The sequence below is a fragment of the Ictidomys tridecemlineatus genome, chromosome 4 (genome assembly GCF_052094955.1).
Source record: "Ictidomys tridecemlineatus isolate mIctTri1 chromosome 4, mIctTri1.hap1, whole genome shotgun sequence".
Lineage (NCBI taxonomy): Eukaryota > Metazoa > Chordata > Mammalia > Rodentia > Sciuridae > Ictidomys > Ictidomys tridecemlineatus.
Window position 1 is genome coordinate 200,430,578 of NC_135480.1, and position 19,986 is coordinate 200,450,563.

Genomic DNA, 19,986 nt, shown 5'->3' on the forward strand with positions numbered 1-19,986 from the left:
AACCCAGTGCCTCACATGTACAAGGCAAGCACTCTGCCACTGAGCCACAACCCCAGCCCCTCAAGTTTTATATTGTTTTCAATGTGAGATATAAAAGTGACTAGGGAGCTGGGGTTGTGGTTGAGTGGTACAGTGCTTGTCTAGCATGTGTGAGGCACTTGGGTTCTATTATCAGCACTGCATATAAATAAATTAATAAAATAAAACTCCATCAATGTCTAAAAAAAAAAAATTTTTTTAAAGTGAACCAGAAGCCAGGTACAGTGGCAAATACCTGTATTCCCAGAGACTTGGCAGGCTAAGACAGGAGGATTATAAGTTCAATGCCAGCCTCAGCAATTTAGCAAGGTCCTAAGCAACTTAGTGAGAGTAGGTCCCAAGAAAAAAAATTAAAAGGACTGGGGATGGGGCTGGAGTTGTGTCTCAGAGGTAGAGCACTGGCCTAGGACAGTTGAGTCCCTAGGTTCGATCCTCAGAACCACATAAAAACAAATAAACAACAACAAATAAATAAAGGTTAAATTCTTAAAGAAAAAAAAAAGGACTGGGGATTAACTCAGTGTGTAAAGCACACCTGGGCTCAATCCCCAGTACCCCAAAAAATAAACAAATAAATAAAGTAAAAATGAACCCAGGCTTCCAAGAATAAAATAGTCAATTATCAAAAAAAGATTTTGATTTACTCTGTTTAGTTTTGTGCTCCTCTTCTATGCTCCCACAGGCTTCTGTGCTTTCTATACCACATCATGATCAGGCCCATTAGAACCCAAATTCTCTAAAACCTAAGAATCTAGAAATTTATTTTTTTGGCTCCCCTAAAAAAAAAAAAAAACCCACTTTACCCAGGATTTCTACTGATATACAATAGTCACATGTTGGTCCTTTCTGGACCAACCAGCTCTGATCAGTTTTATCAATTCTCACCTAATCTTAATTAGGTCTCCAGTGAAACTATGTTATCTTCCTTCAGCTGGATCTAGTCTCAGCTCCAACTACAGCTGTAGCCTCAGGACTGAGGAAGGTTACCATGTCCCAAGAAAGGTTGCTTAGTAAATGCTTGAAGAACTGTTTCTCCAAAAGACAATGATGGTAAATAACTTTGCAACCACAATGAGTTAAACAAATTGAAAGAGAAAGTGAGTTTCTCAGCTTTAAAGGTCTAGAACAGTGCTGTCCAATAGAAAGTTTTATCATAAAGGAAATGTTATATAGCTATACTGTCCAAGAAACTGAATTTTTAACATTACCCTTAATTAATTTAAATAGCCACATAAGGCTAGAGATCATACTATTGGACAATGAAAGTCTAAAAGTCACCCATCCTTCTAGATGTTATCAGGTCAAGTGTTTTGAATTCTGTTGCAGTTTGTAATATGGAAATGCATAAGGTAGAATTATTTGCTATCTGACTTATAATTATAGATGGCTGTATCAGTTATTATCAGAATAATATATCCATCAGCCTGCAAATGCAGTCACTCACTCCAAGAAATGTTAAGTATTTACCCATGCTGTAGCAAGCCTGGGGCCTAGAACATGAATAACTAACTACCAAAGAATAAACAGTCCAGTGGAGTACAGGCCAAAATAGTTGGAGAGCCCAATAATGTGAATGTTCATAATGTAACTATACTGTACATTTAGAAAGTTAAATGGTAAGAAAGGGCTGGGGTTGTGGCTCAGTGGTATAGCGCTCACCTAGCACATTCGAGGCCCGTTAAATCCTCAGCACCACAGATAAATAAATAAGATAAAGGTATTGTATCCAACTAAAACCAAAAAAAAATTACATTAAAAAAATTAAAATGGGGGCTGGGGATGTGGCTCAAGCGGTAGCGCGCTAGCCTGGCATGCGTGCGGCCCGAGTTCAAGCCTCAGCACCACATATAAACAAAGATGTTGTGTCCGCCGAAAACTAAAAAATAAATATTAAAAATTATCTCTCTAAAAAAAATTAAAGTGGTAAATTGTATGCTATGTATATTTTACCACAATAAAAAAATATATAATAATGCCTAGTGAAAAAACATCAAACAATATTTCTGAAAAAAACTAACTGTATGGGGACATATGAACAAGTACAGAGTAATAAGACCATAATTTTTTATAGCAAAATAGATCCAAACACTGAAACTATTACTTAATAATTGTATTGTGAAAGTGACCTCGAAGAGACAATTTTGTTTTCTGTAGACTATTATGAAGATTCAGTGATATGATGCACTTAAAGTCAGTGAAAGTGCTCAGTTGCTATGATCAATATTAGTGAGAGTGAAAAAGCAGTAATCATGGGGTCAGGAGTATGGGGAGGAAAACAAGCATTCACAAGACAAACAGGGATATTTCTGAGACATATATATTCTGAGGAAGCAGCATGTAAAAGGAATGGACAGCAGAAGCAGAATGTTACCTGACAATCTGATTTGAGTAGAGGGCTAGCAGGGCCTTAGCATAAAGACATTTTAACTACTATACATGAGTTTTTGGCTTTTATCCTATGGCAATAGTAACTAAAAATACAGATATAGCTAAGGAAGTAGAATAATACCAGCCCAACTCTATTTCAATACAGTGGCTCTAAAATTTCAACCAGGAAACTAAAGCACACAGAGTTTTTAAAAAAAATACAAAAGCTTTCTTGTTGTTAGCCAAGAAACATGGTAAACCATCCACAACTCCTTAAATCTAGGAACTCTTCCCAATTTTTACAGTCCTCCTCCAACCCCTTCCACATTCTAGGTGGCTTATGTACTATGCATGGCTTGGGTATATGCTAAGAAGAAATGTGGCTTCCCTTTTTTTTTTTTTTTTTTCTTTTTTTCCATTTCTGTAACATCAGCTAGTCAGACCACAGTCTGGGATATAGCTGAGTTAATGCCTACAAGCTAGCTCCAGACCCAAGCAAATACAAGACCCCTTTTCTTTGGATTGGCTAAGCATTAAATTCACATCTGCCTCTTGCCTTTCTACTCATGGAATGAGGCACCACTTGGACCATTAGTTTTGTTTTTCATAGGCAACTGACAAACCATACTTCAAGATCCAGAAAATAGATTTTTTTGAATGCAAAGACCTAGCACCAGGAGTCCACACAGCAAAAGTTGGCTGGAAGAGCTTCAAGTAATATTTCCCCTTCTCCACCTTTACAAATGTCAAGGTCACATTTTTAAAACTTCAATAAAGGGCTTGCATTATGGCTCAGTGGTAGAATGCCTGCCTAGCACATGTGAGGCAGTGTTCTATCCTCGGCACCACATAAAAATACATAAAGGTATTGTGTTTATCTACAACTAAAAATAAATTTTAACTGCAATAAAAAATGTTCTTTTCCTAATGTCATTTTCTTTTTATTTTTTATTTTTTTGAGGTTGTAGATGGACAGAATGCCTTTATTTTATTTGTTAATTTTTATGTGGTGCTGAAGATCAAACCCAGTGCCTCATATGTACTAGGCAAGTGCTTTGGCACTGAGCAACAGCCCCAGCCCTAATGTCATTTTCTTAATATGAAATCTAAGGGAAAAAAAAAAAAAAGCAGAGATGTAGGAGTGTGTCAAGGAGTCTTAATTATAAAATCTATTATGCCCACATATTTGCTCAGCATAAATGAAGTTTATAAAACTGCCTATATTTCTATGGAAACATTAATGACTTCTCTCTGATCAACCTATATCACCTTTTATATTATTTTTCAGACTTCTAGCTTTGTAATCATAACCTTGAAAGTAGATGAAGGCAGAATAGCCAGCTAAAGATTATGACATTTCAATTTTAAAACATTCCATAAAAAAAAAAAAAAAAACAGTACACAGATTCAAGGCTGCGGCTACAGAATCAGAAGGTTAAAAAAAAAAAAAAACAATTTACAATCTGATGAGTCAGAGGTCAGTAGTGTTTCCATGGGGAAAATAGTACAGGGATTTCTCAGAAAACTGCATGCATGTATACTGATGAGCCTTTGACTTTTTTTTTTTTTTTTTTTTTTTTTGGTGGTGCTGGGGATTGAACTCAGGGCTTTGTGCATATGAGGCAAGCACTCTACCAACTGAGCTACAACCCCAGCCCATCTTTGACATTTTTCATTTACAATTTCTGGTTCTCTGGAGGAACAAAAGGGGTTGGTGATAATTTCATATTCCACTTGAAAGTTAAAGAAATTTCAAAATGTATACATACAAAAATGTATAAAACAATCTGTCAGCTGCTATTTATTGAATCTTTACTACACACCAATGATCAACCTGAAGCTTTATGTGAATTCTTACTGAAAAAAGAGATACTATCATTTCCATCTTATAAGTTTAAAGAGACTACTTTATAAGGAAAAAAAAAAAGACACAGCAATCAAAATCAACTTGAAGACATCTTAACTAATAAACCCCTACCTTTGCATAGTACATACTTTGCAACAACCAGAAGAGGGGAATTTGGCATAATTTTGAAGACCAAATCCTCACACTCATGACAGCAAAGCCTCTTCTTGAATAATCCAAGATGTCCATGTCAGAAGCAACCATTAACTGCTGCCTTTTTTTTTTTTTTTTCAATATTGGGTATTGAACCCAGGGCCTTAGGCATGCTAGGCAAAGCAAGTGTTCTACCACTGAGGTACACCCTATCCCTGCTAACAGCACCTTTTGGAAAACTCAAATGTTCCCAGCAGGATTGGGGAAGAGTGAAGTTTTTTGTTTTTGTTTATTTTTTGGTTTTTGGTTTCTTGGGGGCTGTCATTTCAAAAACTGGGGGTGGAGGGGAAGTTCCTCACATGCCAAGGAGTTTGTTTGAACATGGTCAGAAAACTTATGAAGTCATTTCAGAAAGTGCCCTAAACCGTCCTCAACAGATGGTGTGATGAAACAGTAGAAGCCAGCCAACTTTGCGGGGGGTGGGGGGGAATTCATTAGAAAGGAGTAGATATGACCCACAAGTGGCAGAATTTTATTTTTAATTCCTTTAAAAACCTCTATATGAAAATTGATGCATGAAAAGCCTTTAAAATGTCCGTTTAAATCCACCCTAGAAATCTAAGACAGAAATAAAGAAAAGAGTACACAATTGGAAGCACCTAAAAATTCAACCCCAAGGGAATAAATTAGGAATAACTATTCAATGAGGTATTTATTAAGAGTCTATAATGGGCCAGTATCATATAATGTCATATTTTAAAGTGTAATATTAAATTGTATTCCTCAAAGTGAGTTCAGCTATATTCTAACACCTATATATGACAAAACACATTTTGGTATCATTTCCCAATGATCATCTCTAAGCATGAATGTTATGGCTGATTTCTTCCATCAAATTTTTCTTTTTTTTTAGACTGTTTGATTTTTTTTTTTTTGGTTTTTTTGTTTGTTTGTTTGTTTTTATTGGTTGTTCAAAACATTACCAAGCTCATGATATATCATCTTTCATACATTTGACTCAATTGGGTTATGAACTCCCATTTTTTACCCCAAATACAAATTGCAGGATCACATCGGTTACACACTCACATTTTTACATAATGGCATATTAGTGACTGTTGTATTCTGCTACCTTTTCTTCCATCAAATTTTTCTGACTAAAAGTATAACTCTTTCGCCGATCATGCCTATAATCCCAGCAACTCAGGAGGGTGAGACAGAAGATCACAAGTCAGAGGCCAACTTCAGCAACTTAGTGAGAGCCTCAGCACTTAGCAGGACCCTGTCTTGAAATTTAAAAAAAAAAAAAAAGGACTGAGGATATGTAGCTCAGTGGTAAAGCATACCTGGATTCAAACACCAAGACAAAAACAAAAAACATTTATTATATTTATATGCAGAAATGTACACTTTTTAAATCCTCAAAACAAGATGAATTGAGTAAACTCTTAAAAACACACACCTCAACAGAATAAAAAGAAAATGCAAGACATTCTCCATTGAATTTTATGTTACCATCGTTTTAGAAATAGGATTCTTTCAGAATACTAGGTTGGTCATTAATATCTAAAGCTCAATATCATCTACCAACTTCAGAAATCCATTGTGTGGCAACAAAAAGATACAACTTCTTTTACCTTGCGCACTAGAAACCTTCAAATCTGAAGTAAAACTAGTTAATTATATCTGTGAAATAATTTTGAAAAGAAATTTTAAGACTATTCAAATTTGATGAGTTAAGACAGAAGACACTCCACAAATACAAAGGGTATTACACAAACAGGATTAAGGAGAAGAACTGTTTTTCTTAGATACTCAAACTTTCCATATTCCAAAATTAAATTCCATTAATATGAATCTAGTGTTTTCAATGGACAGGGCACTATAGTAGATTACAAAAGGGAAACAATGCTGAATAAATCTGGTTATCCCTAGACTGTGATCACTTGCTAGAGAAAACAGAAAAGTTATTGGATACAAGGACAAACAGTCCTTCTTATTTCTTTCTAGGGAAAACTAGAAAAGCCTTAATGGCAAAAGTAGCACTTGAATCAAACTAATAAGCATGAAAATAAGATGCAAATAAAGACAGAAGGGCTGGGACTGTGGCTCAGCTGTATCGGATTTTGTCTGGCACATGTGAGGCACTGGGTTGGATTCTCAGCACTGCATACAAATAAATGTCTATCAACAACAATCAATCAATCAATAAATAAATAAATAAATAGAGACTATCAATAAAACTCAGCAAGCCATATATACCTTCTGGATGTCCTTACCCGCACCAGCAAATATTTTCCCCAGAGGCAATCATAAAAAAAGATGAGAATTATGTAGGTCCTGTCTGGCACATTGATTCCTAAATGAAATCAAGCAAATCAAGGCCTATTCTGGTACAGACACACTACTGTCTCACCATGGGTTGGATGGTCCCACTGACACACATGGTTTCATTTGCATTTCCCAACTGTTGACCCCACACACAAAAACTTCCAGATGAGACTCTTCTGAATCACAGACCCATCTGTCAAACTGCCTACTGTCAAATTCAAGATGTCAAACTGTTACTTTCTCTCTGAAACCTGCTTCTTGTATCCCCAGTCAGGTTTCTAGGTACCACTAATTCTCAGTCCCCAATAAAGATTCCCAGGGATCATTCCTAGGCACCTATTTAACCTTCCCCAAATTCCCATCTCAGTCATCCTCTCTTTAATCTCTATAGACCTAACTGAAATCTTCTAATCACCCTAGAATTCTAAACTATTAAAACTGTCCTCTCAGAATTTAAACTTCCTGATCCACTCAAAAATCCTATTAATTCCTCCTTTTCAACTCATTAGCATGACACTCATGGGCTTAAATTACAGAAATAAATAAATTCAACATTTTGGGGGAAAAAACATATCACTCACATAAACTGCATAAACAAGCAGGGGTATCCATCCTCATATCAGATAAAATGGACTTCAAGCCAAAGTTAATCAGAAGGGTTAATGAAGAATATTTCACACTGCTTAAGGGAATCATACGTCAAATAAGACATATCAATCATAAACATATATGCCCCAAACAATGAAACATCTATGTAGAATCAAAAAGAACATAACACAATAATACTAAGTGACTTTAACAAATCTCTCTCACCACTGGACAGATCCTCCAAACAAAAACTAAACAAAGAAACTACAGAACTAAAATAATACAATCAATAATTTAGATTTAACAGATTATATACAATATTTCATCCATCATCTAGTGAATATACTTTCTTCTTGGCAGCACATGGATCCTTCTCTAAAATGACCACAAAGCAACTCTTAGCAAACACAAAAAACAGAAATACTACCCTGCATTCTATCAGATCACAACAGAATAAAACTATAAATCAATGATAAAATAAAAAATAGAAGCTACTCCAACACCTGGAGAACAAATAACACGCTACTGAATGACAAATGGATAGCAGAAGAAATCAAGGAGGAAATAAAAAATACTTAGAGGTAAATGAGAACAGTGATAACAACATATCAAAATCTCTGGGACACTATAAAGGCAGAGCTAAGAGGAAAGTTCATTGCATTGAACTCATTCATTAAAAAGAATAAAAAGTCAACAAATAAATGACTTAGTATTATATCTCAGATCCCTAGAAAAAGAACAAATCAACATCAAAAAGCAGATCATCCCTTTGCTGGTTTTCACTTTTTTTTTCACTTCATCCTCATGGAACATTTTGTTGAAAATGTTCTATTGGGCTGGGATTATGGCTCAGCAGTAGAGTGCTCACCTAGCAGGGCGGGACCTGGGTTCGATTCTCAGCACCACATAAAAATAAAGGCATTGTGTTGTGTCTATCTACACCTAAAAAATAAATATTTTTTAAAAAATTAATTTAAAAAAAAAGAAAAGAAAATAGCTCTGTTGTGTAGGCTTTCTAGCTGTGGATTTTTAAATTTTTGTTTATCATGGAATGTTTTAATTTCATCTTCAAATCTGAAACTTAATTTTGCTGGATATAAAATTCTTGGGTGGCATCCATTTTCTTTCAGAGCTTGAAATATATTATTCCGGGACCTCCTAGCTTTGAGGCTCTGGGTTGAGAATTCAGTTGAGATCTAAATTGGTTTCCCCCATATATAATTTGATTTTTTTCCTCACATGCTTTAAGATTTTATCTTTATTCTGTGTATTATAATGTGTCTTGTTATGGGTCTGCTGTAATTTTGTACATTTAAGGTCCTGTAAGCCTCTTGTATTTATCTATTCCATTCTTTAGGTTTGGGAAATTTTCTGCTATTAATCATTGAAAAGATTGTGCATTCCTTTGCTTTGTATCTCTACTCCTTCATCTATTCCAATAATTCTTAAATTTGGTCTTTTGTTATCCCATAATTCTTGGATGTTCTGTTCAAAAATTACCACCAGAAAACTTCTAGGACTAATAAATGAATCCAGCAAAGTAAAAGGATATAAAATCAACACATATAAATCAAACGCATTCCTATACATCAGTGATGAATCCACTGAAAGAGAAATTAGAAAGACTACTCCATTCACAATAGCCTCAAAAAAATGAATAAATAAAATACCTGGGAATAAATCTAACAAAAGAGGTAAAAAGACCTCTACAATAAAAACTACAGAATAAAGAAAGAAATTGAAGAAAAAACCTCAGAAGATGGAAAGATCTCTCTGCTTCAGGATAGGCAGAATTAATATTGTCAAAATAGCCATACTATAAAAAGTGCTATACAGATTTAATGCAATTCCTATTAAAATCCCAATGACATTCTTCATAGAAATAGAAAAAGCAATCATGAAATTTATTTGGAAAAACAAGAGACCCAGAATAGCTAAAGCAGTCCCTAGCAAGAAAAAGTGAAGCAGGAGGCATCACAATACCAGAACTTAAACTATACTACAGTGCTGAGGGCCATTACCAAGTAGGAATGACGCATCGAAATTTCCTTGCCAAGCGTACCCCATGCTGCTTAGAGGACATTCGATGGGACATTGCATGCATGCTTTAATAAGGTGACCTTGCTCAAGGACCAAGGCGGATCCGGGTTTAGAGCTGATCAGGTTTGAGGAAGTAACCGGCTCCTTGAGTTTAAGGCGTTGCCAGTTTAAGATAATAGGTTTTAGGGAAGTTGGCGGTTGAAGATTATTGCTGGGATTAGGGTGTTCCTGCTGCTTGTTCCCGTTGAGTTCTCGTGAGATTAAAATGGGATTTGGAGATAGCCTCGTGGAGTAGGTGGATTGTGCCGGCAGACAGCAGAACGAGTTTGCCCCTGGACCTGTGTGGAGGCGGTGTGAGAGCGGGAATAAAGAATTGCTGTTTGAACCTACAAAGCTGTGAGTGCCTTGTGATTCTGGTACCAAGCCGAGACATTGGCCTTTGGCACTACAGCGCTATAGTAACAAAACAGCATGGTATTGGCATCAAAATAGACTTGTAAACCAATGGTACAGAATAGGGGACACAGAGACAAACCCACAAAACACACTGTTATCTCATATTAGACAAGGATGCCAAAAACATTCACTGGAAAAAAGATAGCCTATTCAACAAATGGTGCTGGCAAAAAGTGGAAATTCATATGTAGCAAAATGAAATTAAACCTCTAACTCTCACCCTGCACAAAAATCTACTCAAAGCGAATCAAAGACTTAGGCAGTAGAACAGAGACCCTGCAACTCATAGAAGAAAAAATAGGCCCTAAATTTCACCACATCAGCCAAGGCTCTGACTTCCTTAATAAGACTCCTAAAGCACAAGAAGTAAAATCAATAATCAATAAATGGGATGGATTCAAATTAAAATGCTTCTTCTAAGCAAAGGAAACAATAATGTGAGGAGAGAGCCTACAGATTGGGAGAAAATCTTTACTACATGCACTTCCAATAAAGCATAATTTCTATGAAATATAAAGAACTCAAAAAACTTAAGACCAAAAAATAATAATAATCCAATCAATAAATGGGCTAAGGAACTGAACAGAGACTTCTTCACAGAAGAAATACAAATGATCAACAAATATATGAAAAAGTGTTTAACAGTTCAAGCAATTACAGAAATGCAAATCAAAACTACTCTAAGATTTCATCTCACTCCTGTCAGAATGGCAATCAAGAATACAGCCAATAATAAATGTTGGCAAGATTGTGGTGGAAAAGGTACACTCATACACTGCTGGTGAGACTGCAAATTGGTGCAATCACTATGGAAAACAGTATGGAGATTCCTCAGAAAACTTTGAATGGAACCACGATTTGACCCAGTCACCCCACTCCTTGATTTATTGATTTGGTTTATACACAAAGGACTTAAAATCAGCACATTATAGAGATGCAGCCACATCAATGTTGACAGCAGCTCAATTCACAATAGCTAAACTATGGAAATAACTTAGATGACCTTCAACAGATGAATGAATAAAGAAAATGTGGTACATATACACAACAGAATATTACTCAGCCTTAAAGAAGAATGAAATTATGGCATTTGCAGGTAAATGGATGGAGCTGCAGAATATTATGCTAAGCCAAAAAAGCCAATTCCAAAAAACCAAATGTTTTCTCTGATAAGTAGATGCTAATCCATAATGGGGGAGTGAAAAAACTTTGGACTGTGCAGAGAGGAGCAATGGAGGGGAGCAGTTACGAGGATGGGAAGGACAGTGAAATGAGACAGACATTATTACCCTATATACATGTATGATTACACTACCCAGTGTGACCCTGCACTATGTTCAGCCAGAGAAAGGAGAAATTGTGCTCCATTTGTGTACAATGTGTCAAAATGCATTCTATGGGCTGGGGCTGCAGCTCAGACAGAGCACTTGCCTAGGTACTAGTTTTGATCCTCAGCACCACATTAAAATAAACATAAAATAAAGGCATTCTGTCCATTTACAAGTACAAAAAATAATTTTAAAAAATGCATTCTACTGTCAGGCATTCTACATGTCATGTTCTAATTAGAACTAATTTTTAAAATAAAATAATAAATCCAACATTTGAAAAGCTACTTTTTACCACTTTATTTTCCTGGACACACACACAAATTCTTAATTTCAAACTATCTTCACACAGAGATAAAAATGTACCAATTTTGATGTTGAAAGCAATTTCCTAATATGAAAACATCAATGAGGTTGTGGCTCAGCGGTAAAGCACTCGCCTAGCAAGTGCAGGGCCCCGGGTTTGATCCTCAGCACCATATACAAATAAATAAAGCTATTGTGTCCAACTACAACTAAAAAATAAATATTTATTTTAAAAAACAATCAATAAAGTGATAAGACTAGAGAGGCAAGACACCTGAACACTGGCTTTGCTCTACTAATAAGTCATTTGTGTAAAACCAGGGAATCTATCCCTTCTATGCCTCTAATTTTTTTTTTTTTTTGCATATAACATGCTGAGGGCCATTACCAAGTAGGAATGACGCATCGAAATTTCCTTGCCAAGCATACCCCATGCTGCTTAGAGGACATTCGATGGGACATTGCATGCATGCTTTAATAAGGTGACCTTGCTCAAGGACCAAGGCAAATCCGGGTTTAGAGCTGATCAGGTTTGAGGAAGTAACCGGCTCCTTGAGTTTAAGGCGTTGCCAGTTTAAGATAATGGGTTTTAGGGAAGTTGGAAGTTGAAGATTATTGCTGGGATTAGGGTGTTCCTGCTGCTTGTTCCCATTGAGTTCTCGTGAGATTAAAATGGGATTTGGAGAGAGCCTCGTGGAGTAGGTGAATTGTGCGGGCAGACGGCAGAACGTGATTGCCCCTGGACCTGCGTGGAGGCAGTGTGAGAGCGGGAATAAAGAATTGCTGTTTGAACCTACAAAGCTGTGTGGTGGCTCGTGATTCTGGTGCCAAGCCGAGACATTGACCTTGGCATTTTGGTGGCCCGTACGTGGGATGTCTGAAGCTTGGGGGTAAGTGAATTTGCTCGATCACGAAGGAGAGCAAAAAAAAAAAAAAAAATGGGTGACCATTTCAAAAAACAACGTGTTCTTGTTTTGATTTATTTTGTTTTTATTTCAAGTTGCCTGTTCCTAGAACTTTCTCAGGCAAACTGGGGAAAATGGTTGACTCAAGGTTTGAAGTTTTTCGCCTCCGAGGAAGAGAAATTGTTAGAGGAAGGAGGCACCCCAGTAAGACCAAGAACAGCTAGGGCATATGTTGATACAATACAAAAATGTAGCCCATGGCTTTTTAAAGATGGGTTATTAAGTATATCAATGGGACAATCATGGTATCCTGTAGAAGGATTTTTCTTCAACAAGAAAGAGATGGCTAGTTCTGTTTACTATACTTGTCTAAGATCTTGGTTTTTACAGACATCTGATTAATTTACAAAGCTAAAGTGTTAAAATATCAACCACTCAATATGAAATCAAGTACTCTTTACTTATTAAGTTACATAAGGTAATATATTTAAACATTATGTGTGTTTTCATAAATTGGTGAATGAAAAAAGGTTTAATATTGCTTTGGTCTGTGTCTTTGCTGAAACAAGGTTACTAAGTGTTAAGATTCTATCATGTGTAATTTATATACAAAGAGTATAAGAAGTTTCAGTTGGGTTTCAATTACAGTATAATAGTACCTTAAAAACATGAAAGTATTTTATCTTATTAAAGTGGAGTAATTTTATAAGGGTTGTTTCAGAATGTGAATTTATAAAAAGGGTTAATGGTTAAAAAAGAGATAAAAAGGTTCAAGATGTGGAAATATATTTTAATATAAAAGGTTAAAGGAAAAAAATGTTTCTATATGAGATAATCTCTGTGTGGTAAAGTAAATAAAGTTATAAATGCCCTTTAAAAAGATTTTGAGGAAACTAGACTTATTTTAAAAGCTTAAGAAAGGAAGAAAAAAGAAAAAGGTATTTGTACATGGCAGATTGAGACAAAGCTTCTTAATGGAGTTTAAAAAAAAAAAAGCCTTTGGTTGAAGGGCAGCCATGTAAACTAATATTAAGCAATTTAAACAGAATCTAAGCCTCGTTTAAAAGAGTGAAGCTGTAGGTGGTGAAAAAGTACATTTTAAAGTACAGTATAGAAGATAATTGGAAGGCTTTGAAAGATTAAATTGAAGGTGGTCGAGATACCTTCATGGCGGATAAAAGATTGCTTTACTCATCAAACTATTAACTATTAAAATGTACTTATTAAACCAAAAAGAGGGAGATGAGATAATCTTTGTGTGGTAAAGTAAAAAGTTGTAAAATGTCTAAGTACATTGCAAAAGGCTTTAAAAGGTTAAATTGAAGGTGGTTAAGATGCCTTCATGACTGAGAAAAAAAAATATATAACCCAAGAAAATGGGAAGATAATAATATAAAAGATTTAGATAAAGAAGATTAAAAATTTGAAGTGGAAAACTTCAAAAACAGAAGTACAAAAAGGTAAAAAAAAAAAAAAGAGAGAGAAGACGTAGAAAGATAAAAAAGATATAGGAAGATAAAGATGTAGAAAGACAAGAATTTTAAACCCACAAAATAGGAAACAAAAGAAAACTAGGAGAGAAGAAAGCAACTAAGGGTAAATATAAAAACCTTAGAAGAAAACTAGAAAATAGAAATAAGATAGAAAATGGTTGAGGGGGCTGGGGATGTGGCTCAAGCGGTAGCGCGCTCGCCTAGCATGCGTGCGGCCCGGGTTCGATCCTCAGCAGCACCACATACCAACAAAGATGTTGTGTCCGCCAAGAACTAAGAAAAAATAAATAAATGTTAAAATTCTCTCTCTCTCTCTGTCCCCCTCTCTCTCTCACTCTCTCTTTAAAAAAAAAAAAGAAAATGGTTGAATATGTCAAGTAAAGGTATTTCAGATAGAAAATACAAAAGGCAAAGACAACAATGGTTTAAAACCACATCTAAAAATTAAAAGGACTAAAATAATTCTAAAAAGTAAGGCAGAATGCTTTTGAAAGACTTAAATTTAAAAGGAGCTTAAAGGGGTATTTATCCCCCAAAGATAAACTTAAAATAACCCTTTTTACTCTAAACTTTCTAAATTTGGATTCATCAGGACTTAGTGCTGCGGAAAGACATATGTATCAGAAAATGTACATAAGCCTAAGGTACTTTGGAAAGATATTCTAACAGGACAATGGAAAGCTTCTGACCCAGTGTTTGTCTGGAGTCGGGGTTCTGTTTTTGTGTTTCTACAGGGAGAACAGCAGCCGATTTGGATTCCAGAGAGGTTAACCAAAACAATTTCTACAGAAAAAGAAGATGATTTGACTGAAATCCATAACAGCTGATATCCAGAGCTCCAGCTTGGCTATTCTTACATCTGCGACAGTGATTAACCACGGTGCCTTTTTTCAATATCTATTTTATTATTGCATTTTTCCCACATCATAAAGTTCTATTTTATTTTTGAGCTCATACAAACCTAGGTTAATATTTTTCTGATCGGTTTTGTTTTTTGACTGTGTTTTATTTTTTGACTGTGGAGTTTTTAAACATTGCAATGGAGATTTTACCTAGGTAAAGCTACAAGGCCGTTATTATTGTCTTATGTGTTGTATGTTATGTATGCACTGTTTTGTGTTGCATGTCAGTATGTGTGTATGTCCATATTTTTATATGAGGAGCGCTCATGAAAAAATGGATCCGAATTTTTTTTTTATTCACGTGATTCAAGTGGTTTAATCTAATTAGGTAAACAGCTGTTAATGATTGTTTTCAAAGGTGGTTAATAGATCTGTTTGCTTACTATTGTTTTTAAAGGTGATTAACAGATCTGTTTGTTTACTTTCACTTTTCCTTTTCATTATATTTAATAACTCTGTTCAGGATAATGTCTCTTTAACATCATTGCCAGAATTCCCATCTCCATCCCAGTGCCGGTGAAGACTAAGAAAACCAAACCACAGCTTCTATGATAGCTACCACAGTAAACTGTATAAACTGATGCATCAATGAATATAACTCAACAAGTAATGCTCAATCAAGGACTTGATTTACTTTGGGAGGAAATGGACATATTGATAGACTCTTCCACTTTGAACTGCCTGCAGAACTTGCCTGGACTATTTATCAGTTGCATGCATTGTGAACTATCGTCTGGTGCAGCAAATTGTGGTACTGCTGGCATATTTTTGCTGATGGTGTCACCAGTGATACAATTTCCTTGTCAGCGCACCCCATGTTAATTGTGGTAATGCTGGCATCTTTGCTGATGGTGTCACCAGTGATGCAATTTTTCCAAAGGAGCCGTCAATTGGCTTGGTGTCGTGGCATTTCTGTATCTTCCTCCCTTCTACTAGTGATGGTCTAAAATTTGGGGGCCAACAGAGGTGAGGCAAGAACCTCACCCCCCCACTGGTGCTTAGGCCTATCCACAAGCATGGCTGAATGCTGGACCGGTAGTCAGTGACGGGTTGATCTGATTGCAGTGGATTCAACCTAAGACAGGAAATTGACGTGTAAAGGTCAGTTCTCCCATGACGGGTAAGAACCACATGTTGAATTGGACAACCTACCAGGCACGGTCCTAAGCCACATTGCTTGTTGTTTAATTAATCAGAAGGGGGGAGATGCTGAGGGCCATTACCAAGTAGGAATGACGCATCGAAATTTCCTTGCCAAGCTTACCCCATGCTGCTTAGAGGACATTCGATGGGACATTGCATGCATGCTTTAATAAGGTGACCTTGCTCAAGGACCAAGGCGGATCTGGGTTTAGAGCTGATCAGGTTTGAGGAAGTAACCGGCTCCTTGAGTTTAAGGCGTTGCTAGTTTAAGATAATGGGTTTTAGGGAAGTTGGAAGTTGAAGGTTATTGCTGCTTGTTCCCGTTGAGTTCTCGTGAGAAAAACATGAGATTTGGAGATAGCCTCGTGGAGTAGGTGAATTGTGCGGGTAGATGGCAGAACGTGTTTGCCCCTGGACCTGTGTGGAGGCGGTGTGAGAGCGGGAATAAAGAATTGCTGTTTGAACCTACAAAGCTGTGAGTGCCTCGTGATTCTGGTGCCAAGCCGAGACATTGGCTTTGGCAATAACAGATCTTATAATAATAAAATTATACAAAGATCTTACAATGCTAACACTTGAGTAACATGAGTTCAGGGATACTACAAATCATTTCTAATCTCTTCTATCCCTCACTAGCCCACATTTTACAGAAAGAAGAAATTATGAACAAGAATTAACGTTTGTAGCATTTCTGTGATTTAAATACTAACCATGGTATCAAAGGCTTCCACATTTTTCTGATTTAAAAAAGGAAAAAGTAGGATTTACTCCATAAGGATTGAATAATAAATAAAAAGCACTTGTAAGAGTACTTGGCACATAGTAAATGTTCAATACAAGTCACCCATTATTATCATTGTGTCACTCTAATCTTCACCCTCCAAAGTACAAATATAAATACTTAAAACTTTTTTATTTAAAAAAATTTTTTAGTCGTAGATGGACACAATACCTTTATTTATTTTTATATGGTGCTGAGGATCAAACCCAGTGCCTCACACATGCTAGGCAAGCACTCTACCACTGAGCCACAATCACAGCCCTATTTTGTATTTTATTTAGAGACAGGGTCTCACTAAGTTGCTTAACACCTCACTTTTGCTGAGGCTGGCTTTGAACTTGCAATCCTCCTGTCTCAGCCTCCCAAGCCACTGGGATTACAGGCATGAGCCACTATGCCTGGCAAGACTTTTTGATTAAAAAATTTAAAATGGGCTGGGGATGTGGCTCAAGTGGTAGCACGCTCACCTAGTAAGGCACTGGGTTCAATTCTCAGCACCACGTAAAAATATTGTGTTCACCTAAAACTAAAATATAAAAATAAAAAAATTTAAAACATTTGCAGCAGCTGTAAGAAAATATTACATTCTATGCACACAGAAGGAAAAGGAACTTTTATTAAGTCTATTAAGTTTTCCTTTAGTGCTGTTTTTGAGATGCTGATTTCTTGACAAGGCCGGGAAAACTGACTTCATGTCTCAGATCTCCCAATCAACAAAATACATAATTAGGGTATATTTAAGTGCTACAGATTCTAATCTTACCCTACCTTACTAAAATCACAACCCTACTCATATAATACATGCTTCCTTATAGTGTTCAACACCTGTTATAAATGCATCAGGTTGGGGCTGGGGAGGTGGCTCAAGCGGTAGCGCGCTCGCCTGGCATGCGTGTGGCCCGGGTTCGATCCTCAGCAGCACCACATACCAACAAAGATGTTGTGTCCGCCGAGAACTAAGAAAAAAATAAATAAATGTTAAAATTCTCTCTCTCTCTCTCTCTGTCCCCCTCCCTCTTCACTCTCTCTTAAAAAAAAAAAAATGCATCAGGTTCAGAGAGGAAGTTCCTCTTCTAGAATTATCATGCATTAGCAAAAACATGTTAGAATTGCATTCTTATTTCCCTACATCTCAACACTAAGTGAAATACTGAGAGTACTGGGCTTCCAGAGTAAGAGATCATTATCTGGTATACAGATGTTCTGATCTATCTCTAATAATCTTCCCTTTGAATATGCCTCACATTTCTGAGAATCTGAAGTGATCATAATTTTTAAAAAGCAAATACTGTCAAAATGAAAAGGGAATACTTGTAAAGTCAATTAAGGTAAACCAAAATACAAACTGGCATAGGAATTAAAACTGTAGAAATACATTGGTTATTTATAGTCCCTACCACATTATGGCTCTTGTGTTTACATTAATCATTCTTCATCTTTTTCTCAATAATATTTAGCCTAATGCTATTGTGTTTTATTTCCTAAAAGGCATTAAGGATCAGAAGTCTTCCATTCTAGAGATACGCTTCTCTGTCACATGCCCACATCCAACATTTAAGCAAGATATTCTTTACTTGCCTCTTCACTGGCAAGTAAAGAATTGGCAAGAATTTGTTTCGAAACTTACAACAGCATCTTTCTCCAACAGCACACAGTGGGTTTGGACTTACTACATATAATTATGTTTAAAAAATCATGGCAAGGCACAGTGGTAATACCAGCAGCTCAGTAGGCTGAAGCAGGAAGATCACAAGTTGAAAGTCAGCCTCAGCAACTTAGTAAGACCCTGTCTCTAAATAAAAAACAAAAAAGGCCTGGGGATGTGGCTCAGTCGTTAAGTGTCCCTAACTTCTATCCCTGGTACCAAAAAAAAAAAAAAATCATGATCAGGTAAGAATAAAATTAAGCCAGGCATGCCTGTAATACCAACAACTTGGTTGGCTGAGACAGGAGAATCACAAATCTGAAATCAGCTTGAGCAAGTTAGTGAGGTCCTAAGCAATTTACAAAATAAAGAATTTTTAAAAGAGGAGGGGCAGTCTGGGGATGTAACTTAGTGTAGTAAAGCACCTCTGGGTTCAATCTCTAGTACCAAAAAAGGGCGGGACAGGATGGGCTAAGATTTTTAAACAATTTTCAAAGAACATGCTATATCTATCCCTAAGGTTAAAAATGGAGGAGACATTCCTCTCTGGTTTTTTAATTCTTGTATCTGATATTAAAGCAATGTCTCCTAAATACCTACCAGATTTCTCAGAGTGCAAACAGCTTCAGCTTTTGGTAAAAGAGGATCCAAAATGCAAACTTTGAATTCAAACACCTGGATTTGTGTCCCATTTTTACCATTTACTGGGTCAAATCACTTTACTGTTCTCAGTTCTCACATCAGCAACATATAATATTATTCCTTATAAGATTTCTGCAGTGAGGGGAAGGGGGATAGGAAGGGAAGCAGAATAGAATAGACATTATGATTGCTGTATGTATATAGGTGACTCTGACCAGTGTGATTTTGCAATCTGTACAATCAGAAAAATGAGAAATTATACCCTAATTGATTGAAATGTATGAATTGCCAAGATCATTGTAATGTCATGTGTAGCTAATTAAAAAAATTAAAATTAAAAAACCAAAAACAACAACAAAAAAAGGATGGTACCCAAGCCTATTCTTTCTTCCTAATAAAAAGACCTGGAAGTGTGAGGCTGTAGTATCAGCCCTATCAATCATGGCTCCCCAAAAGTGTAGAAATCTGGATTTGCCAAATAGCTACGTGCATCTTCAGCTTAGCTCAGTTTCAACTGATTGATTTCAAAAAGTTTTGCTTGCTTGCTTGCTTTCTTCTCTTTTCTTTTGGTACTGGATACTGAAGTCAGGGGCACTGAACCACTAAGCCACATCCTCAGCCCTTTTTTGTGTTTTATTTAGAGACAGAATCTCACTGAGTTGCTTAGTGCCTCACTTTTGCTGAGACTGGCTTTGAACTCACTATTCTACTGCTTCAGCCTCTGGAGCTGCTGGGATTACAGGTGCCACCACACCCAGTTCATTTTAAAGACCAGGGAGCAGAGTATATGTATGCCCAAGCTATTCATGGTTGGGGATAATGGCCTAAACTAACATTTAATGTCTTTTAAAAATAAAAACCTATTCCCAACACTGATTTAATGGAATATGTGCACATCAATATGGAAAAAAAAAAGTAGAACAGAATTTTCTCTCATTTTGCTTAACGTCAAGAGCCATCTTTCAGCTACTATTAATCATCAGATTTGTTGATCTTGAGATATAGATAAGGAAAATGTAAA

At 36.3% G+C, this 19,986-nt stretch overlaps 1 protein-coding gene and 1 long non-coding RNA gene across 8 annotated transcripts in view; one reads left to right on the top strand and one right to left on the bottom strand.

The window, feature by feature from the left end:
• Positions 1 to 16,369, top strand: part of LOC110597741 (uncharacterized) — an 83,901-nt gene extending 67,532 nt beyond the window's left edge. For both annotated transcript variants that reach the window (XR_013438294.1, XR_013438295.1), the window contains one exon: positions 14,587 to 16,369. This is a non-coding gene — a long non-coding RNA (uncharacterized LOC110597741). The remainder of the gene's footprint in view (positions 1 to 14,586) is intronic.
• The window catches only part of Nr6a1 (nuclear receptor subfamily 6 group A member 1), a 229,022-nt gene that overhangs the window by 185,535 nt on the left and 23,501 nt on the right, over positions 1 to 19,986 (bottom strand). The window lies entirely within an intron of this gene.